Raw genomic sequence first — 6,022 nt, forward strand, 5'->3', positions numbered from 1 at the left:
GCAAAACACAGGCTTTCAAAGCTTGTCAAAATGGTGCACATTAGTGCCATCTGGTGGTTAAAGGCCTGTCAAAGCATCTCATTAATGCAACCAGACCCAGAGATTTTGGAGTTTATACTTTGAAAATACTATGTCAAACAATAATGGTATCTAACCGATGTGATGGCGTGTGAGTACTTGGATGGAAGAATACCATCAGCATTATAGGCCATTAATCAACCTTCAATGAATAACACAAGCCTTGTTAACATTTGCTCATTTGGTAGGCGTGTATCCAAAGGGACTATTGCAGTCAAGGTATACATGTACATTTAATTGGGTTATCAATTCACTGGGAATTAGACATATAACATGACCATTGTTGGTGCAATGCGTAAAGGAATACATTTACACGTTTAGTCTAGAACTATTCCTACACCTAGTACATAGGTAAGGGTCATGCAGGTATATATATATATATATATATATATATATATATATATATATATATATATATATATATATACTATTTATGTAATGCATGAAAATGCTAGTGAACATGACTATGCTTGTGAACATTTAATCGGCTATTACTATCTGTGTTTGAGAATATTCTCACAAGGGCCTGAGAAGGCAGAATTGCGTAACAAAATATAAAAATACAAAGCACTGCACTGTCCAGGATTGCAGGGTATTTGAGTTGCTGAGGTAATGATTTGGACCTTTAAAAGAATAATCAAACAAAGAAAGTGTAACAGAATTAATTTACCTTGCAATGCTAGCATATAAATTATAACAAAGTTCAAACACACACACAATGCTAAGTAAGTCACTTAATATAAAAGGATCAAATGCATAAATGTACAGTAAATAGAAGCTATACTCTAAGGAATACTGTGAACAGCAGGTCATAATATTTTGTATCCATTTGCATTGATGTCCACATGTCAGAAGTGAGACTTACAGCCTGTAGTCAATCATTTTATCCTGTGAAAATAATTAATTCATGCCCTAAAATAGCTTGAATGTAACTCTACACCCTTGTATAATTTAATACGTGGATCGATGAATATGCAAATTAGCCCCGTCTCCACTCAATCACACCAGTTCAGAATACCTGATCCACTCTGTCAACTTTACTGTAAAAACGCTACATATTGGTAAGTGGAAATAGTGGTATAAATCAGCCATATATGTAGAAACTGATTCAAAAGAAGTGGAAGAATGAATTATACAGGCTCGTACTGTGTACAACTCCATGTATCAGAATGGTAACGCGTTTTATGTATCGCTCTCTCTACGTCGGACACAAAACGGTAATTGATATGATTAGACCTTGGCTTGAGAAAAGCTGTGTCCCAATTTAGTGGCTGCATCCTCCGAAACAAAATAAAAGTTTCAATTAACAGTATATGTGACAGATTGAAATATGTATTTTATAAATCCCTAAATCTGTGAAATATTGACAGCACTAGTCACGCTACTTTGAATGTGTGTAAAATGGTTTATAAATGTAAATAATTAATGTGTATGTAGTTTTGGGTTCAACTGAAATCTATTAGTTTGGCACAATGCGACGTGCAACCGATTACCCTTGTCTTGTTGAACACTAGGGGGAGAACCAAGGGGGTAATCCAGCATCCGGAAAGCGTACCTTCCAGAGGGGCAGCCATTGGCTAGCAAGTCATCACCTGCTGTTAGCATTCCATTGACTCTTTGTATCTTACGTTATGGCCCCGTAGAAGCTGTTTTTGTAAAAATAGGCAAACGATTGCATCATAACCACGCGACTCTCTGTCGCACAGTCGAGAAATTACCGTATAGACAGGAGGAGAAGCTCGCAGGCAATCGGGGGGACGTGGAGGCATAAAGTCCGATAAAGTCAAGGGAGAAGCCCATAGAGAGTGATAAAGTTGCTCCTGCTGCTAGCTCATGCTAATACTCACGCTCTCAGTCTCTGCGAGATTCGGAAGGGAATTCAGATTTCTCTCGGCACAGCTACTAGAAGACTTACAGCTGTCAGACAGGTTGCTCACGTCACATCTACGTCGTCGAGCTCAGTTTGAGGCGGCGCAGTACGCTCAGCCATCAGGAAGTGAGTGCTTCTAATTGACTTCACTTTTCTCCATTGAAATCTATGGGGTCGCTGTGTCCATTTCTTATACTGTCTTTGGGGAGAACTCGCTCGCAGGGTTTTTCCATTTCACATAAAGTTCGCAGTGGGGAAACATCAGTGAGTTTTGTGTTTAATTTTCTCCAACTCTATTCAGGTATTAATTCCAATGATTTGTTAAGTAAGGTTGTATATTGTTTAAGAGTGTGCAGATGTGAGTAATCTATCGATTGCGTGTTGAGTTAAATGTTTTAAAGCTCATTAGTTCAGAGGTGCATGAGCTCAGAGCTCCATTTTGAGCATTAATGCCAAGAGGCCTAACTTACCTACGGCCGCGAGACCACATAAAATGAACATTTAGTGTGTATGTGGTACGTATGTTTGTTTTTCATGTTTAATTCTGTATATTTAGAGCTGATTGTTTGATTCCCGGGTATTGAGAAATTTAAATGTGAAAAGTGAATGAGAAAGAGAATTTTAGAGATCTATGCATTTTCATATAAAACAATTACTTAAAAGAGTGTATTTATTACATGTTTAGAATATGTTGGTACTCGTTTATGTATTCATCTAAGGAGTTGACATCCAGATAATTATAAAATGCCTTAAAAATACTTAATTGTACTTTTTGTACACTTTAATAGTGTTACAGTATGGATTAGAAGTGCACATTATTAACAGCACGTGACCAACTGTTAAATGTGTGTACATTTTCAGAAAGAATGATGAATGATGCCGTTTTTGAAAAGTTTATTGTCAATTGCTAAAGATTCCACATAAAGTTTGCAGTGGGGAAACATCAGCGAGTTTTGCGTTCAATCTTCTCCCCCTCTATTCAGGGGTACAACATTTTGGAGGCACCGCTGGGATTCACTCTTCGGAGAGCAGTTGTCACTTACCTGGCAGACGGCTCCTGATGCAGTACATCCCCTAAAACAACCCAGATCAACAGTGGAGTGGAAAGAGTTCCTGCAGTAAAGGCTAGACAGAGACAAAGAACCATAAACCTGAGGCCGAGATCATTATGTGAAATTCAACAATTGGAAGAAGTGATTAAAACAAAGCATTGTCCAGCCTCAACTACAAATAGCTGCACACCCCCAACATTTAGTGAATGTTCAACACTCTAGTCCACCTTGGCGCAGAGAATTAAACATTTCTGGACAAATTGGTGACCCAGGTCAAAAAGAGAAATCAACTTTTTCAAGTTTGGCACACCAGATTAAGAATGGTCTAAGCAGAGGCTACCAAGAGTGTGAGATCGTTGATGCAGTAGTTCGTGCCATCTCTCCAGGCTTACAGTTGCGAAGCTATTTAGAAGGAAAACCAAATCTGATTCTACCTACCCTCAGACGAATTCTGCGCTCCAAGAGAAAATTGCCACTGAACTTTATAAGCAACTCACCTCTGAATGCAAAGCTAACAAAGAAACACAGCAGAATTCTCTTATGCGTGTTCTTGACCTGCTCCAAAAAATCTATTTGCATCCCAAGAAGCAGAATCAGCCATCAAATATGATCCAGCGTTAGTTCAAAGCATGTTCTTACATACTGTACTCACCGGTCTCCAAAGTGACAGCATTAAAGTAGACATGCAGCCCCTCCTTCTGGACACCAAAACCACAAACATTCAACATTGCTTGTGCTAATGAGGCAGAAAGACAAAAGAAAAAGGCAAGGCAAGTTTATTTATATAGCACATTTCATACACAATGGTATTTCAAAGTACTTTACATAGAATAAATTAAAATAATCAAAAGAAATAAAAATAATAAAACCGTTTAGAATAAAAAAATAGTAAACAGTCGGACTGTGGCACAGTGCTCATTCAGTAAATGCACAGCTAAACAGATGTGTTTTGAGTCTGGATTTGAATGTGGCTACTGTAGGAGCACACCTGATCTCTTCTGGAAGCTGGTTCCAGCTGCGGCTGGCATAATAGCTAAAAGCGGACTCTCCTTGCTTTGAGTGAACCATTGGTATTTCCTGCTGATGTGATCCTAATGATCTGAGTGATCTGTTAGGTTTATATTCAGTGAGCATATATGTAGTGTATTGAGGTCCTAGGCCATTGAATGATTTATATACCAGTAATAATACTTTAAAATCAAACCTATATGTAACTGGGAGCCAGTGTAAAGACCTGAGGACTGTTGTGATATGTTCATATGTTCTGGTTCTGCTTAGCGTCAACTGTCTTATGGTCTTTTTGGGAAGGCCAGTGAGGAGTCAATTACAATAATCCACCCTGCTGGTGATGAAAGCATGCACAAGTTTCTCTAAGTCTTGACTGGAAACAAAACATCCAATTCTTGCAATATTTTTCAGATGATAGTATGCTGATTTAGTTATTGCTTTGACATGACTACTGAAGCTAAGGCTCTAGAGACACACCAAGATTCCTGACTTGATTTTTAGTTGTTTGACCTCTAGAGTGAAGGTATCACCTTGAGAACTTCATCTTTGTTTCCAAACGCAATAACTTCAGTTTTGTCTTTGTTTAACTGAAGAAAGTTTTGTCACATCCAGCTGTTTACTTCATCAATGCATTGGAACAGGGAGTCAATGGGGCTGTAATCGTTAGGCGATAGGGCTAAGTAGATCTGTGTGTCGTCTGCATAGCTTTGGTAAGCAATTTAGTTCTTTCTCATTATTTGGCTCATTGGGAGCATGTACAGGTTGAAGTACAAGTTGTCATGGATGTCCATTCAGACTTATGGTCTCCTATACTCACATAATAACCTCTCCCTCCTAAGTATGACAGTTTTCCAGCCTGTCAAGAAGTATGTTGTTATCGACAGTGTCATATGCAGCACTGAGGTCGAGTAGTACCAGTACTGATAATTTGCCTGTATCAGTATTTAAGTGAATATCGTTTATTATCTTTATGAGCGCTGTCTCTGTGCTGTGATGCAATCGGAAACCAGATTGAAAATTGTCAAAGCAATCCATTCGAGCTTAAGAAAAAGAAAACCAATGTGCAGGACACAACCACTGTTGTCCATGCAGTTAAGTCTAGTGGTGAACCCACTGATAAGAAACCCAGTTTGACTCAAATTGCACCAAAACCATCTTCTGACGTGCTGACAGAACTGAAAATGGATATAATAGAAAACACTATAATAAACACGGAAATAGCTCAAATCAGAGAATCGTTGCAACAACCACCTTTTGCTTCACCCCAATGTCCCATTCCTGCACGTAGAGCTTCCGACAGAGAAAGTATTCAGGGTCAAGTGCAGCCATATATGGGGCATCACCGGGTGCTAACCAAACGAGAGTGAGTACTCTCTCGCATCGCCAGTCCTTTGTATGACCCGTTAAAAAGTACTCCAGAAGATAATGTTCACATAAGAGACAATCAGAGAAAATCAAAGAAGAAATGCATAAAAACTGGTGTTCCATTGAGTAAGCCCATTACCTGGTCTGATCAGCATCAGAGCACTCTTGAACAAGTAATTGACTGCTTGCCTCTAATCCAGCCCTCTGTATTAGCCTTCCCTGACTTTTCACAACTGTTTGTCCTGCATACAGATGCATCAGCTCAAGGCTTGGGTGCAGTATTGTACCAGTATAAAAATGGAAAACTTTGTGTGATTGCCTATGGATCCCGTACTCTATCTGCTGCTGAGAAAAACTGCCACCTACACTCAGGCAAGCTTGAATTACTCGCTTTGAAGTGGTCAATCACCGAAAAAGTCAGTGATTACTTGTATTATGCCCCAACGTTTACTGTATGTAGTGACAACAATCCCCTTACATATGTCCTGTCAACTGCCAAATTGAATGCTACAGGTTGCAGATGGGTGGCTGAATTGGCAGATTTCCACTTTACAATCAGATATCGCCCTGGCCGAGAAAACATTGATGCTGATACGCTATCCAGATTGCCACTTGAGGAACTATAATGAAAGAGTGCTCTGAGGAGTTG

Source organism: Phoxinus phoxinus (assembly GCF_949152265.1).
Source record: "Phoxinus phoxinus genome assembly, chromosome: 13".
Classification (NCBI taxonomy): domain Eukaryota; kingdom Metazoa; phylum Chordata; class Actinopteri; order Cypriniformes; family Leuciscidae; genus Phoxinus; species Phoxinus phoxinus.